This window comes from Diabrotica undecimpunctata, chromosome 2 (genome assembly GCF_040954645.1).
Source record: "Diabrotica undecimpunctata isolate CICGRU chromosome 2, icDiaUnde3, whole genome shotgun sequence".
Lineage (NCBI taxonomy): Eukaryota > Metazoa > Arthropoda > Insecta > Coleoptera > Chrysomelidae > Diabrotica > Diabrotica undecimpunctata.
In genome coordinates this window covers 128,324,774-128,343,469 of record NC_092804.1, presented here as the reverse complement: position 1 = coordinate 128,343,469, position 18,696 = coordinate 128,324,774, and positions in this window count along the sequence as shown.

The window sequence follows — 18,696 nt, the reverse complement described above, 5'->3', positions numbered from 1 at the left end:
AAACGTCAATAAACGTAATTTAACCTTTAATTGTGGCTTATTCCCATTTAAATAGCAATTACTTTAAAATGCCACAAGAAAATAGCTTCAGAACAATACACTTAAATTTGGGAACGTTCGTAATATCAGATGTGGAAATTATGTTAAATTATTTTTTAAGTATCCATGGTTCACACTTTCCCGTCAATTTGAGGTAACTGTGACAATGGACTTTGGCTTACAATAGGGTCTGTTATTTTTGGGGCAAGTGTAAATAATTTAAAAGAGCAAGAAAAAACGAAGTTTTTAGTGTTTGAAAAATTTTAATTTATTTATTTTTAAGCAAGTTACAAACTTTTTAAGATTTAAAGGTTCAACCCGACAAAATTTATGTCAAAAATAAAATGATCCCTTCTGTCTTTAAAGGGTTCTGGTAAAGTTTTTACGATATCGTCTTTAGTTATCATATCCGTGTCTTCTATATCACGTTAAAAAAAGGTGTAACTACTCTTTTTATATCTTAAAAAGCAAATTTTCCATTCATTTTCAATCTTTTTATTAATTCTTCCAATAAAATGTTTAATATGTTCTTTAGATGTGTACTACAACCCAAATACACAGCGCGATTTGGGTCTTTCCCAACTCTCCAACTGTTGGCACTTCTTTTTCAATTATTTACTCGTTTTCTTCAAATATTTCAGGATCTAAATCATCTTCAGAGTCAACATATTCTACCAAATCTTCCGATTCTGAGCTACTAAAAGTTTCTTCTGGTTTCTCAATCCTCTTCGGTTTTTAAATTTTTGCTCTTTTTTTCTTTCTGAGTTCTTCTTCTTTTGTTTGCTTTTCTATTTCTTTTATGTTCTTCAATCTATTTTCTTCTGCAAGTTTATTTAGAACTTCTTCGGAAGTAACGACTTCTGCCCCTGCAGCTACTTTTTTCTTTTTGTGCCCGAAGGACTTTGCTTATTTGTCTGTTTAACAATATTTAAAAAACTTATTTTTGAAAAATTACTACTTAGACTTGCATTAGAAATATTGGTTGTATGGTTTTCTACAATATGGTCTTTATTTACCGACTAATCAATATTGCCGGTGGTAAACGCATGTAATGCCTATCGTCAGAGAAAACTCTGTTTTTGGAATTTTTAGGCCAGTATTATGTCTTCCATTTTACGAGTTGTTGATCCCAAGTGTCTTTTAGAGACTTAAATACGGCTAAATCCAAAGGCTACAGAAGGTGGCTGGTATGCGGAGGAAGTTTGATAATTGTGATATCATTATGTCGTGCTAATTCAACTAGTTCAATACTAATATGGGTACTATGACCGTCATATATCAACAGTACCGGCTTATTTTCTCCTAATGCGGGAATAAACGTTTTTTTTTAATAATTCAAAAATACGTCACTCTCCATCCATCTATTGGGACTGACTGCTTAAGCAGTTCCCAAAAATGAGTCCTTGTTATCTGGTAGCCAGGAATCCCAAATATTTTTTCCCTTGAATACGATTAGTGGTGCTGCCTTCCTCCCTAATGCAGACACTGATAAAAGTAGTACCGTGGTGTTTTCTCTTCCTGGACCGGAAGTAGTTTTCTGGAATTTGGTTTACCTTTAGCTCCCACGACTTTGGTTTTTTTGGGGTCGTGAGAAATGGATGTTTCGTCCATATTCCACACGAGTTGCGGCTTGTCTTTGTCCTCTAATTTTAGCCGAACTAAAGTTTTTTTGAGAATATCAAAATATTCTTGGATGATGAAAGGATCTGTCATTTTTTTTCTTGAGTACTCCACAGCTTGGGGTTTTTTTATGCTAAGTTAGTGACGTCTTTTAAAACGAACCACTCATGCCCCGGAGTGTTATCCTTAAATGGGGTTTTTATGTCATTTTTAATAACAAATTTGCAAACAATCTCTAGTAGTTCCAATCTGGATACTCCAAATCCTCACTGCTCCAGAGTTTTTAGTCAATTGGCCAATCTAGCCTCATCTTGGAGTAGAATCGCTGGAGCCCCCCCTTTCGATTTGATTTAAACTCATTGAGCATCAGTCACATGGTAAAATAATGTTGTTTTGGGAATATTATACAATTTATAGTCAATGTCAGTGACAATAAGTCAGCAGGTCCGGACAATGTACCCTGCGAAATATTAAAGATCCTATGTAAATCAGACAAACAGTTCCTTGATAATCTAGTTGAACTTTTTAACAACATATATAATAGCGGTAAAATCCCGGAGAACTGGCTGCAGTCAACATTTATTACAATCCCGAAGAAACCAAAGGCCCAGATCTGTGATGACTACCGGCTTATAAGCTTGATTAATCATGTCACTAAAGCGTTCACTAAGATCATTCATAGAAGAATATATGATAAATGTGAGTCAAATATTGATAGATCGCAGTTTGGCTTTCGGAAAGCACTTGGAACTAGAGAAGCAATTTTCGCTCTCCAGGTGCTTATACAGCGGTGTAGAGACGTTGATAAGGACGTGTATTTGTGCTTTGTGGATTTTAGAAAAGCATTTGACAATGTCAATCATGAACAATTGATAGATATTCTGCGAAAGACAGGTATTGACGACAAGGACATTCGAATTGTGGCAAACCTATACTGGGGTCAAACAGCAAGAGCAAAAATTGGCAACGAACTCACTAAAAGTGTGCAGATCAAAAGAGGTGTCCGTCAGGGTTGTATATTATCCCCACTCCTATTCAATATTTATTCCGAAGAAATATTTAATAAATGTATGGAAAATGCAAATGAGGGCATAAAAATAAACGGCGAGTTAACAAACAATATAAGATATGCCGACGACACGGTGATCCTTGCCAGTACCATAGACGAATTACAGCAGGTAATGGAAAGACTTTATTCAGTTAGTGAGGAATACGGCCTGAGCCTCAACTTCAAGAAGACAAAGTGGATGCTGATAAGCAAGAAGCAACAGCCTGCTCGACAGTTACGGATAAGTAACATACTAATTGACCATGTAGAATCTTATGTGTACCTTGGCACCAACGTAAATGCAAAATGGGAACAGGCCACAGAAATTAAGGCGAGAATAGAACGAGCTAGAGCAGCATTTAGCAATATGAAAAAGCTCCTCATAAGCAGGGATTTGTCTCTTCCCCTAAAACTACGTCTAGTTAGGTGCTACGTTTTTCCGATCTTACTGTATGGTGTGGAGGCCTGGACGCTGACGGAGACGCTCACGAGAAAACTAGAAGCATTCGAAATGTGGGTGTACCGACGCATTCTTCGTATATCCTGGACCGAACATGTCACCAACACAGAGGTAATCCAAAGAATCGGAAAGGAGAAAGAAATCGTGAATACAATTAAACAAAGAAAGCTTGAATATCTAGGCCACATATTGAGACACGATAAGTACCGTCTACTGCAATTGATTGTCCAGGGAAAAATAGACAGTAAGAGAGGGCCAGGCAGGAGAAGACACTCGTGGCTCCAAAATCTGAGGAAGTGGTTCGGGCTCACATCGGTCGAACTATTCAGAAGCGCCGCAAATAAGATCAGAATTGCCATGTTAATAGCCAACGTTCGCAACGGACAGGGCACTTGAAGAAGAAGATACAATTTATGCGCCCAGTATATCGAACAAACCCCTCTTTGTATCTCTGACAATGCGTGATTTATATCATCTCGGGTATATTTGGTTGCTCGATCAGACTTCAGTTTATAGTTTCTTACTATTTAAAAATTAAAAGATAGTTTTGCAAGTTTACAGTTGCCCCAGTACACGTGGTCACATTTACTCCATTAGGCAATATAAACGAGGTAAGTGTGAATTTGGTTAAAAATTAAAATTGGCAATTTTTCTAATACATATAACGTCATATACTGCCGTCCTATATATATATATATATATATATATATATATATATATATATATATATATATATATATATATATATATATATATATATAGACTATTAAAATTGCAGTAACTCAACTTGTTGTTAGGCATTCCTTAGTTAAAAGGCAGTAAGTACCTTATACAAGCCTAAAAGGTAGTATCTCCTACAGAAAATGGAGATACTGCTTTTTAATCTAACACCTGCTTGAGTTTATCGCGACATGCCCCACCACACATTTATATCACGATATCACAATTCTTAGTTTCTGTCTGTAAACAGTGAAGCCGGAAGCATGAGTAAGTTTCTCTCAGTTTATTTTAATTAGTATTATTATCGACTCGATTGTTAATAGGTTTATTGTCATATATTATTTTGTTACAGTTAACAGTTAACCTAAAGAAATTTAAAACATGGGAACCCGTGGTAAGAAAATAATGCAAATGCTGCAGACAATGGAAGTTATCAATCCAAGTTATGGTGAGGAACCGCGTGACAGTCAAGAGATAGAAGGTAAAATATATATTAACTTAGACCCCGTTAGGCTACAAATATCCGAAAGTGAAAATTCAGCTTTGCCAGCTAAATCCACTTTAATGAGTTTTCAGGCTGATTCTGATCACTCACTTAAAGTTCTACCGTATCTTGCAGTGAAAATTCCGATGAAACGTATAATACTAAAAAGGGAAAACTGAGAAAGAGAAATGATAAAACAAAACAAGAAAGGAAAAAGGAACATGCTCAGAAGCAACAAGACAAACACTATATTCGACCTGGGTGCAATGTGTACCATAGGAAATGTAAAACAGTTTTTAATGAGAATCAGCGGGTAACAATAAACAAGCAGTACTGGTCGATGAATTAGCTAGAGAGACGGATTTTTGTTTCGTCAAATGTGGCAGTTCATGATGTGAAAAGAAGGTGCGGTAGTGTAGAAAGTGCTCAAAAAAGGACATTATTTTTTAAAAAGTAATGGTAAACAGCATGAAGTGTGCAAAAAATTTTTTGTGCATGTAAATATACATTATCAATTCTAATATAATTGGATCACAGACAATTACCATTAGATATTTTGAACCAGGTCATTCCTTTATGTCAGCTGACAGTTTTCACCATCAGGTGGAGCAGTCTTTGCAGCGAATGAAAAAGGTTTTTGACTTTTTGCTGACGCTGATTTTGTGTCTTGCGTTCAGTCAGCTAATTCTGGAAAGGTTAAGACTAAAGAAGTCAAGCTTGAGGATTTCTTTGTTTGACCTGACAACTCATCAATTTACAAAATAAACCATACAACACCACGACCCTACTTGAAAGACATGGTTGAAGTTGTTGCTAAGCGAGGTATCTTTAATTTATTTTATAAAAACAAGTTTTGTTTCCAACAAAACAAAAAAATTAAATTTTTTTAAACTGATAGTAGCCAAGTCTAGCTTCAAAGAACCTGTCAGCATTTCAAAACCAAGAGGAATTACAGAAGAAAGAAAGCTAGCGATTTTGCAAAATTTGTTTACATTAATTCCTGAAAATCGAAGACAATTTTGGTAAAGCCTTCCCGTCAATGATGCAGATGCAGATTTAAGATCGGAGTTTGATGATGTTTAATAAGTGGATTTTGTGTTTTTTTAATCATTAATAATCTGTTTTGACTAATTATTTGTTTTTCAACAAAATGTAGAGTTAAGCTAAATGATATTTTAAGAAAGTTTTTAACTAACAAAGTTAATAAAACGAAATGATTGTTGTTGTCACCGTGCTTTCCGTTGAAGAAATATTACACTAAAAAAAAGTAACCTCAAACTAATTGGAGTTACTGCTTTTTTATGTAATTCATTCATAACGGTTGTAATAATATACCTTGCTTAAAAGCAGTATCCGCCATTTTCATTAAAATTTATAAAAATAGCTTAACCCTTTAATCGGCAAGATAGAAATAGCAGGTTTTAAGTTTCAGGAATTTTGGTTTTAGGGTATTTTGGGTGTGGGAAAAATGAATCTGAGGTCAGTTTGGCGATATTGTGTGTGTGTTTGGTCGCCAGCTCAATAAATGGTAGACCGTCTACAGACGGTCTTGTCGTTCAGAAGGAAAATTTATGAAAACACCATAATTTATTAGTTGCACGAAATTAATATTTTTATTGAAAAAAAAAATTACAAGTAAATACACAAAAAGGTATCAGGCTTTGGTGTGATGCCATGTGAAGCAATTTTTACCTTTCCAGTTGGAGAAATGAAGGTTGCACTTGGTGAAAAGAAATGAATGTCAGACTTTATACACAGTTTGCACGACTTTTACGATTCCCATTCAGGACAATGATTTAATCCGCCGTATCTTACACTATCCACCTGATGAACAGCTCATCTACCGACGGCAGAACTATTAGATTGCTGTGGAGCGGACGATGGTCGTTCAACAGGACGTTTTTCAGTATTAGCACACAGCTCTTTAGCCATTTTCAATAGAAATTGTTGCATCGTTATGTCTTTGTCTTTCACCTTCATCGGAGACATTACGATTTTTCTCGACATTTACGCATCGATAAAGAACGAAGACATTGGTAATCGCCATTTCCAGCAGATGGTAAAAAATTCTGGTGGCCATGTCCATTGTTTTGATACTTAGTCCATTTTGACCCATATATGAATCCATCAGGTCTACACCTCCCATATGGGAGTTGTATTCTCAAATGATTTGTATAACCTCGTTCACATGTAAGTACATTGAACGTTGACGCCACAGAATATTCTTCCATTCCTGTGAAACCTTCGCAATATTTTTTAACGCTGAAAGAAAAAATAATCAGTAGATCTCAATTTTTTTTATTCATAATGTGTTCAGACCTCTTCAAGTGAAGCCACCTACTGATGGTACTACTCTCGGGCCGGAAACTTCCAAAGTCGGTAACAATGATATTGGTCCCTTTGGTGGTTTGAATGTAGATGCAGGTGTTGCTGCTGATGTTATTGCTATTACTGTCATATCTACTGTTGTTGCTACCGTGGTTGTATCTTTTGATGTCGATGCTACTGTTTCTGCTGCTGTAGTAGGTAGAATTCATCTATAATTACAAGAGCCGCTTAAGGAGTGGAAGTTTGTACTATTGGAGTAGCATCGATCGAACTGAGTAAAGTACTACTGATATTCAGTGATAAGTTTGCAGCCTGTACAAATTTAGTGGTTGATTCTAAGTTTTGCATGCATTCAGTTATCATCTCATTATCCTAAGGTGTTATTTCATCACACTTGTAATCCGGATCACTGTCTACGTCATCAACATATTCTTCATCCGTAAACGATTCCATAATGTCTGTTACTCCTTCTTCACTCAGAGTAGAGACATAGAATCCTTTTCCTACCGCCCACGCTCTCCTACATCTTTCTACACCATGTTTACCCTACATTTTCTACATAATACAACGATAAACGCAGGTTTAGTAGGCAAAATAAGAACAAAAATATGCATGATAATAAGAAAAGAGCAGAAACCTCTTGCAACTAAGCGACAAGACTGTCTGCAGATGGCCTTCATTAAATGCGCTATATTTCAAAGCTACTGATTATTTCCTCAACACACAGTAGATAATCAATAAATATACCTAATAACTACTCACCACAAAAATTTTCATGTTTATTTCTCAAGAAAGTACTTTTTTAAAATTCATTGTTGTTACCCGTAACACAAATAATTTTAGCGTCTAAATCATACGAATGTCTCGACACAAATGCCAGCTAGTGTAAATCAACTAAAGCTAGAGTGTTCAAACTGGTACCGTTTGTTTCGTATTTTCAGTATCTACAAACGGATTTGTCGTTCAGCTCGATTACACAAGTTATTAAAAAAATACTTAGGTTAGAGTAAAGACCGTCTGTAGACGGTCTTGCCGATTAAAGGGTTAAAAAAATAAACTTATTCAATAATATCAAAAAGAACTACAACACAGTTAAACAATTCCGGAATCCATAAATAAATATAATGGTATCTCAGCCCTGTTTATTAAAATCTGCATTATCTCGAAACTTACTTTGTGGAGATACTGCCTTTTTGCTTAGGACGGTAGTATAGTTGTTAAACAATCCTGCATACGTTAAACATTGTTACATATCCGTACTCTGGATCTACAGCTATTCACACATAACTTAACAAGCTGGATAAGTTTTTTTGGAACTGAAAGTTCTGCCACTGCATTCCACATCTGATCCCTTTTAATGCTGTCGTACGCTTGCCGGAAATCTATGAAGAGATTATGGATAGTTCTATTGAATTCTCATCATTTTTCAAGCAGCTGTCTTAGTTAGTAGTAGCCGCTATAAGTTATACCCACAGACAAAAATCAAGGTCAGACTTTTTTATTAATACAATATTACATACAATTATTTTATTTTATAAAATTATTTATATTTATAAAAGAGTAATTACTAGGTAAATATAGTTTTAACTAAAGTTAGATCCCAAAAACAAAAATAAAATGTATTTATGTATTTATCATTTTTCATTAATTAACAAGTTAGATATTACATGCAAGGACAAGCTTACATACAAGTTCAACATTATGAAAAAACCTCCATGTTGACTGAATGTTGACTGTATGTATGTAGGTCTTGGAAGTGAGCTGAATAGGAGACCATAACAATATTTTGGTGTTTTCGTGAAGTTCCTTCTTAAAAACGTCCATCACTTTTCGGTGATCAATGACGCAATCAATTTTCTCTCTTTTAGTATATCATGCAGATATTTTAACAAACTGCTAACAGCAGTTAGCAAAAATGATAACAAAGCCAACAGATATAAGAATAGTGCAAGAATAGCAAAACTACCACAAAATTGACATTCATCGTTTTCTCCCCTGATCCTTTAAATTCGTTAGGTCATTCTGTCTAATTTTCCCATCGAGCAAAAAGACAAAAGAGGGAATCTAATCGTTATGAAAAGGAGACCAAAAAAGTGGCCTCTGATGGCGGACATATCCGGAAATGCGAATGCGCCAAATTTAAATTTCATGACACTTTACAATAATCATACAGTGGTGTAGGGGTTCTAATTTATCTATTTATTTGTTATATTACATAATATTAATATTACATAATATTAATAGATAATACACTTTTTTTAACACTAGAACATAATAAAGTTTTAAGTAAATAATAACAATAATAGTCTAAAATGTGAAACAATTGTTAAAAAACTTCAATAGAAAATACAAATACTCTTTCATGTGACAGTTGGGACAAACAATAACATCAACAATAACATAACCCAACTAAATTTGATTTCTTAAACAAGGAAAGAGTCTCTCTTTCCTTGTTTAATGTGGCCTCTCAAGATGGCATTTCCTGTCTAACAATATTTTTGCCCCCACTACCTTTACATTCCCTCTTTTGTCTTTTTGCTCGATGAATTTTCCCTAACCTGAACCTCCCACTAGTTTCTGTTTAGGGGAATTACTTTAATTAGTTTTTAATTATCAATGAATTATGTATAAATTTGTCCTGTGCAAGTTTCCATAAATATAAACAAGTTTAATTTGATGTCAGGTATTAAGTAATTTCCTGAACTATTTATTCGCTTAGAAGTAAAATCAAAATAAAAAAGTTTTCATCTTATCCAAATAAAACGATTCAAAGTTTATACCTCCAAATTAACTACCGTTTCTTTTTTATTACTTTTGTTTAGATTTGTTTTTTATACCTCAATTTGTAGTAAAAGGAAAAAGAAGGTAAATAAGTTAATTTTATTAACGGTTGTCGTAAGAGTCTTTCGATACCATCTATATTTAGTTGCGTATTAAATTTTAATGGGCTTTTCCCAGAGCTATAGATTTTATTTACCCTTACGTTTATATTTTATCCTTGAAATATGCGTTTTATTTATTAACAATTCGATGGCCTAACTGTAATAACCTGTAACTGAAATAAGTGAATTTTACAGGAGAGACAAAATATGATTTTAAACAAAAATTATTAATGAACAGAAGACCTTAAAATGAATAATTTCATTTTTTAGTAAATAAAAGATGAAAAAGTACATTTTGCAGTATTTTGAGTTTTTTTGTGTAGATACGGGGTATTGTCAAAAATGTTGTGACATAAATTTTAGATATGGGTTTTTAGTATTAATTTAACAGATGGTAAAAACAAAACGAAAATTGGTACAAAACAATTTTATTAGAAGTTACAAACATTATGTAAAGTAAAACAGTAAAAAAATATGTAACTTAAACTTTAAAGGGAAATTAGGTTTAATAAATATAACTTACTAAAAACAAATAACAACTAAACTAAAAACTTTTAAGATATCTACCTAAATCTTCTTATCTTTGGGTAAATTGTTGTAAAACATGTGACAGTCGGTAGGTAAAAGTACCTGAAGGTCTTGCAAATGAGTATATTTACCACTCTTTATACTTAGTCTTTGGTTCTGCAAGTTAGGGTACGACGACATTTCTAGACTTTTGGGATTGACAGGCCCGTACAGGTAATGGCTTAAATTCATCTTTGAAATTAGTTTTGAACAAAATTTGTTTTTTCTCTGGATCGTACATTAACACCCTGAGATCTGTGACGGTCGGATCGTTCTTTATCGTTACAGGTCGAATACTTCTATACCCAAGTTCGCAGGATGCATAGTTTTTAAAAAATGTTTGAGTAAGCATCTGCGCTTTAAATGGAGCTAGTTTTATCCGTGCTTCTTCAGTACATGTACACATAGAATCGTGTGGAAGAAAAATAATGATGGATAATGATGGAAGCAAAAGTAGATGCACACACATATCCTTCTGTTTTAGCCCATCAATAATTAAAGCCTTCATGATTTTTTAAGTTAGACATAGTAAAATTGTGAATTTTACCTTTAGCCTTCCTCTTTCTGCGTCTTACTCTAATTTCTTCATTTAGTTTATCTTCAGCTGAGCTCCACGCACTGTCTGTTTTCTTTTTAGTATTAGAAGTTTTATCTGAAAAATCGGGATCTTCTTCAAGGATATAGTCGTCGTCGTTTTAATTGGAATCCTCAAAGGTGATGCTTGAACCGGGGTTAGGGTGCAAATTGCCATTTCCAATAAAGGAGTTTTCTTTAAATAAGTATCTGGATTAGTATTTTCTGTTACTTTATCTGTTTCTACAAGGTGCTCATGTGCGACTTCACCGAGGACTTCATCTTAAAATATTTGCTGTTGTACGTTGCTCAGCAAAATGGAGATATTTTAAGTATCATGCCAATCAGTAGTATCTCGAAAATCTCCTACTATCGGTATTAGGGTCCCATCTGTGGCACTTGCTTTATTCACTGAACTCAGTGAATACAGCAGTTTCAGAAACTTGCTTGTTACTGCTAGGAGGCTGTTGATTATTTTCTTTTCGATTTAAAACCATAGACAAAATTCTGTGTGATCGAGTTGCTTGCATCTGAAAAAAAAAACATAATCAAGATAACTTAATCTTATACCGATTGTAAAAGGTATGAGCACAAATATGTTAATGGATAATAGGGCAAGTCAAAACAAGAAAAAATGTTGATAAAACATAGGGCTAATAAATCTCTTATTTGTACTAATATCTATTACACCCTGTATACCTAACTGAGGTTTTTATTTTTAAATTTTTCTCAGTGTAGACTAGATTCATATTAAAAACAGTTCCCTTAGATTAAATTTTGGTTAAATAAACTAAAATATCAACCCCGCTACTTTAGCAGGACAAAAACAGCTTTCGCTTTTTTATTTCCATTTTTTAGTCACGTAATGCACAATGTTATAATAATAGCCCGTATCTACTAAAAATTAGTATGCAAATCTGTTCACAACAAGAATTCAATATCCCGTATCGTAAGGTCTCACAATATGAGACCCTTTTATCAAGTTATAATATCCTAGGTTACTTAAAATTTATAAAAAATAGCAGCAGAAATTATTAAAAACAGTTCCCTTAGATTAAATTTTGGTTAAATAAACTAAAATATCAACCCCGCTACTTTAGCAGGACAAAAACAGCTTTCGCTTTTTTATTTCCATTTTTTAGTCACGTAATGCACAATGTTATAATAATAGCCCGTATCTACTAAAAATTAGTATGCAAATCTGTTCACAACAAGAATTCAATATCCCGTATCGTAAGGTCTCACAATATGAGACCCTTTTATCAAGTTATAATATCCTAGGTTACTTAAAATTTATAAAAAATAGCAGCAGAAATATATTTTTAATAAAAATAGTGGTAAAACTTACCTTTGAAATATAATTAATTCACTGAACAGCTAAACAAACTCACACACGTGTAGGTTGTAAAAGAATGAAATGTACAACGGACAGATACGGGATATTTTTATGCGCATGTCTTCTGACGAGCAATACGGGATATTAAATAAAAGCAATTTCCAAGGCTTCCTTATTTTTTGTATGATACAGGGTTTTTACTATCGAGCAAAAAGACAAAAGAGGGAATGTAAAGGTAGTGGGGGCAAAAATATTGTTAGGAAATGCCATCTTGAGAGGCCACATTAAACAAGGAAAGAGAGACTTTTTCCTTTTTTAAGAAATCAAATATAGTTGGGTTATGTTATTGTTGATGTTATTGTTTGTCCCAACTGTCACATGAAAGAGTATTTGTATTTTCTATTGAAGTTTTTTAACAATTGTTTCACATTTTAGACTATTATTGTTATTATTTACTTAAAACTTTATTATGTTCTAGTGTTAAAAAAAGTGTATTATGTATTAATATTATGTAATATTAATATTATGTAATATAACAAATAAATAGATAAATTAGAACCCCTACACCACTGTATGATTATTGTAAAGTGTCATGAAATTTAAATTTGGCGCATTCGCATTTCCGGATATGTCCGCCATCAGAGGCCACTTTTTTGGTCTCCTTTTCATAACGATTAGATTCCCTCTTTTGTCTTTTTGCTCGATGGTTTTTACACAACATGCTAATCAACCCAACAAACCTGATGCAATGAAAGTCTCAAAATCTCAAAATTGTCAGATACGGGGTATTGCAGTTAGGCCATCGAATTATTCATTATAATATACGCGTTTACTAATTTAGCTGGGATGATAAAAAACTAAAGAAATTTATTAGACACTAGGTTATAATTAAAGTTAGCTAAATATTTTGGAAATACACATAGAGTGCTTGTATATATACTAGGTGGTCTAAAAAAAATAAATAGAAATAAATATAAATACCTATAAATAAATCGATAAATAAATAAATAAGCAGTTCTTAAATTTTTTTTCTGACTTATGGTTATATGTATGGTTAGCTGTAATTTTTCCCTATACAGGGTGTTCCAAAAAGGTATGTCATAAATTAAATCACGCATTTCAAAGACAAAAACAAGTTGATTGAATCCAACTTACCTTTGTACAAAAGTGTACACAAAAAAAGTTACAGCCCTTTGAAGTTACAAAATAAAAATTGTTTTATTGCATTATCTCCTAAACAACTTGACATTTTGTAATAAAAATTGACAAGTTACTTTCATGTTCTGAAAGCATTTTTCATACAAAAGAAACAACAAAATCTAAGCTAACAGAAAAATTTTAAGGGAGTTGTGCAGCTCTAAATGCTCCTAAACTTTTAAGTACGTTCAAATCAAATAAATTTTGTGGCATCATTAGTTTAACACATTATTTTTAAAACTTTTTTGGCTCTTATCATCACTTTTTCGAAAAACTAGTTTTTTCCTAGTTAGCCATAAAATTACAATTAGTTTCTACGGATACAATAATTACAAACAGTTCCATCAATAATAGTCAATAATTTGAAGCTAGTTCCATCAATAATAGTCAATAATTTGAAGCTATCATTTATTGTGTGAATAAGATTAATATTAAAAATTTTGATATGGCAGATATGCATTTAACTTTGGGTAAGTTAGATCAGATTAAATTATGATTTTAAGGTGAATGTCAAGGAACTAGTGCAGCAGCCGCAAGGCATTATGCAGTAAAATACCCCAATCGAAATACACCCGATAGACAATTATTTCTGACCATTAATCGTCGTTTACGGAAAACGGGTACATTCCAACCGCAAGTTGCTGGCAATAGTGGTCGTCCAATAATGGATACAACTGATGAAGACATTTTAGAAATGGAACTCTGGAACAAGTACAAGAGTAATAGTTGCTCAACTAAATGTTACTCACGTAAGGGTTTAAAGGCGTTTGAAGGATCAGCTGCATAAGTGATAGCAACCATATCACTTAACAACCGTTCAAGGGTTATTGGTTGAAGATTATCCTAAAAGGATTGGATTTTGCGATTGGTTATTAACGGAAAACACTCGACATGTTAATTTTATTAGAAATATTTTGTTTACTGTCGAGTCTACCTTCAGTAGAAATGGAATAACAAACCATCATAACGAGCACATTTGGGCCGACGAAAATCCTCACGCCAAAAAAACGACTTATCACCAAAGGACTTTCAAAATTAATGTTTGGGTAGGAATTTTGGATAACAAGCTAATAGGCCCAGTATTTCTTCCCAACAGTTTAAATGGTGATAATTATTTGCAGTTCTTTAGAGTAAAAATGGAAGCAGTCCGTCAATTTCTTGATAAACTAAATTGTGTCGAATCTTATTATAGAAGAGGAAAAAGTAAGAGAGTTTACCTTTTAGCTGAGTTAAGTGTAAATAAGTTATATAAAATGTTTAAGGATGCTTACACTGCCGATTTTTACGTGAGTTATTTATATTTCACCGTATTTTTATAACCGATTTTAACATTGGATTTTCCTCTCTATCTACAGACGCATGCACTACGTGCACTCCTTTTAAATATATGATACAACAATACGCTCGAATTAGTCCAATGACTGAACATCGTATTCACAAGCTGAGAGCGGATGCGTTTTACAAACTAATGAAGGAAGTTCCCAGTGATACTTATAGCTATGTTTTTAATTTGCAACAAGTACATCCACTCCCGAAAACTCCAATCGGCGATGCCTTTTATCGCCGACAAATTGCAACCTAGCGTTTTGCTATGTGCCTATTGACTCAAAGGCAACCACATTTTATACGTGGAATAAAACGAAAGGAAGCAGAGAAGCAAGTGAAATCGGATCTGCACTCATCCATCACTTAAGACGCCAAGATCTTTCGTCTTTTTCTGCAGCATCGTTGTTTTGTGATGGTTGCGCTGGCTAAAATAAAAATGCTTATATTGTTCATGTTTTGTGCCATTGGCTCAAAAATGAGGCTTCGGAGAATGTACAGAAAATTCATGTAACCTTTCCGACTCGTGGCCATAGTTTTCTTCCAGCTGATCAAGATTTTGGCCGTGTGGAGAAGCGCTTGAAAAAACTGATATCATCATCTCGAGCAAAGAGTATGCTTCTATTTACGAGGAGTTTGTCTCTGTACTAAAACTGGGACTAGGACTGGGTGATATACGATATCAAAAGCCTTGAAATAAATTTCATTTCAATAAAATCAAAAAATAACAGAAATCAGTCAAACCAAACGCCTCATTATTAAGGAAATCAAAACAAGGGACCGGTATATTTCAATCAAAATAAAATACTGCGCCAACTATACGTTCGATGGTGGAACAGAAACTTTTAGAAGCATTGTAAAAAAAATAAAAATGATATTCTTCAGGCTCTTCACCAAATCCCACTATCTCATTTCGTGACTGAGGAGAAAAAAAAGATGTTCTTTATTTATTGCAAACTCATTTTTGGACAAAATTAAAAAGCGATTCCTGATCATCATTGGTATATTAATGCTCTTTAACACAAAGTTAATAGTGATCTAGATTCAGAAACCCACAACTACCATGATGGCGAGTGTGATTGCTTGGAGGATGAGCCAAAACATGTTCACATCTAAATTTTTTGTACTCCTCATTTTTGTTTGTTTTAGTGGGTACCGTTTAATATTTTTAATTTCTAAAATATTGTTAGTTTGACAAAAGTTAATATCTCCCATCTTTAAAAACAGACATCCAACAGACACATGACTATATTTTGTTAATGCAAATCAATATAACTAATGTTAATTAACGTTTTATTTCTCTTAATCTAAGCTCAATTCATTGTGTTCTCTGAAATTTCTAAAATTTTAGTACAAAAGCTGCCGCACGTTTCTATGTCTTCCGAAAAATTTTGAAAATTGGATTTATGCAGTTTTGTAAAAAAGTTCCTCCACTCATCTGTGAACCAAGAGCTCTTTTATTACGTTCTGTATTTTGCAAAATGTTTTATAATCTACTTTTTATGACTTACTTTTATACATGTATGACTCAAAAGCTTAAGTTATTTTAATAATTTTTTATTTTGTAAAAAATAATTTATTTTATATTCATTATCCAAATAATATTCACTAGTTCTAATGAATATGAATAAATAAATAATTATGATTCAAACAATACAAAATAAAAAAAAAAAATGACATGCTGAATTTTCTTATATTTTCACCAAGCAAGTTTCTATCGAATCAATCAAATATTTAATTTTATTGGCCTGAAGTCGTCAATATAAAAAAAATATTGGGATATTTTCCTTATAAAAATAAATACAAAATTGGCGTTTCGCGTTATGTTTAGTTTTATGATCTTCTCAGAACCCTACTAGAAAATAAAATCAAATCTTACTATCCCACTTTTTTAGAGTAGTAATATCTTTTCGCAGTTGTGGCGTGATACTACTTAAATTTACAGGACCATAAATTTTTTATTCGCAAATTTACATTCGCCTTGGGGTACGGTTTTATTTTTGTGCCTTTTATTACTTTCGTTCAGTCTTTTAGAGTTTAAATTTAAGAATATACCCCTACATACATATATTAGGAATATACAATTTTTAATTCCTTTTACTGGTTTTCTTTAATTTAATTGTATATTATAGTGTAATGTTTAAACTGTATGTCTATATGTATGTGTATACAGGGTGGTCCTTAAGTAATAATTGTACAAATGAAAACCGTAAATTCCACACTTTGAAATAATACGATTTAAGTCAACTTGCTTTAATAAAATGTTGATATTAAGAAAGATACAGGGTGTTAAAGTGGAAATTTAAAATTTTATTTTTCGCTATAACTTTTAGGTTTGTAAATATTTTTGGACAAAAATTTTTAATTGGATGCTTTTAAGCAGGATAAATTAAAATTTTATACAAACTTTAATGTAACTGACAAAAGGCGGTACATATGCCACATATGTGGCATATATTTGCGCTTAACTTTTTTGCTCTTTAAGTCTGCTCTATTTTTGTTAAAAAATATTAAAGATACATTATTTTTACAAGGAAAAGGTATACTTGTTAGTAACCTTAAAATTTAACCGTTTTCGAGATATTCGCATTTTATAATTCAGCTGCATAATAATTCATAATTGTAATATTTGTGCTTTTAAGCTCTGAATACCTGTAGATAAGCATAATTCATAGTTTATTCTTATTAAAACAACTCAAAGATGATAATGTAACATTACAAAATTTTTGTTATGGCTGCTAAATGACTTATTTAAGAAAATATTCTTCATCTTCTTCTTTAGGTGCCGTGTCCGTATTCAGACGTTGGCCGTCATCATGTTTACAATTTCCCTTTTCTATCGCTTCTTAAGTTTCTATACCTACTGGCGTTGTATTACTTTTTCTCTATTGTAAAATGCTGAAAACCCAAAATATGTGGTTTATATAAGATGGTGGTACCACATTCTAGAGAGAAGGCAGTGATAACATACTTAAATATAACTGTTCTGAACGTTAGATTGATTGTGGCAGTCAATTTCCATGGCAATGTGGTGAGATATTTATATAATTATTTAATTTATAAAAAATCCCAAAAGAATACTTATTATTCATTACGTAAATTGTTTGCCAATTTTTATTAGGACAATTAGAAACTAAAACCCAGGTATTAAATAACACATATGTGTCTTGTTTCATAATACTTTTACTACCAATCTAACCTTAAAGACTCAGCATTTTTATAAAAACATCATCGTTGGCCTAATAACCGTATTGTTATAAATATAGTAAACACACATGTAATTTAGTTTAGCATGATATTAGATCGTTAGTTAATTATATTAATACCGATAAACTAGAGGCCTTCGAAATGTGGATATAGAGAAGAATTTTGAAAATACCTTGGACAGACAACAGAATGAACAAAGAACGGGAGCTGTTGATCACCATCAAGAGAAGAAAGTTGGAACATCTCGGTTATGTGATGAGAGGGAAAAAGTACCGATTACTCCAGTTAATTATCCAAGGAAAGATTCAGGGCAAACGAAGCGTGGGGACACGACGTATATCTTGGCTGCGCAATTTAAGAGACTGGTTCCAGTGCACATCTAACCAATTATTTAGAGCAACAGCTATAAAGATACGAATAGCAATGATGATTGCCAAACTCCGTAGCGGAGAGGGCACTTGAAAAAGAAAAAGTTAATCATAATAGACCATTGGTTCGAGATGTAATTAGAGTTACTCGTAAGCTATAACGTAATCGTATAAATAAGAAATGTCATCGATATCTTATTCCGTGTTTATATAAGTAACCAATGAATGAAATACATCACAGTTTAATACATTATTTAACGTCTGTGATATATAATATACCATAAGGTTTGGATATGTATCCAAAAGAATATATTCATCCATTATACATTATAGCCACCACGTAGCCCAGAATTTAATCCGCTTGATTTTGGTGTATGGAGCGCGTATTAAAACAACGTGTCTATAAGAATCCTATAAATATTCGCAACCAACTATGGAAAGAAATAAATACTGCAGCAGTTTCTTTAGAACCAATGATGCTATTTAATATGAAACGATCTTTAATGTAACATATTGATAAATGAATTAAAGAAAATAGTGAACA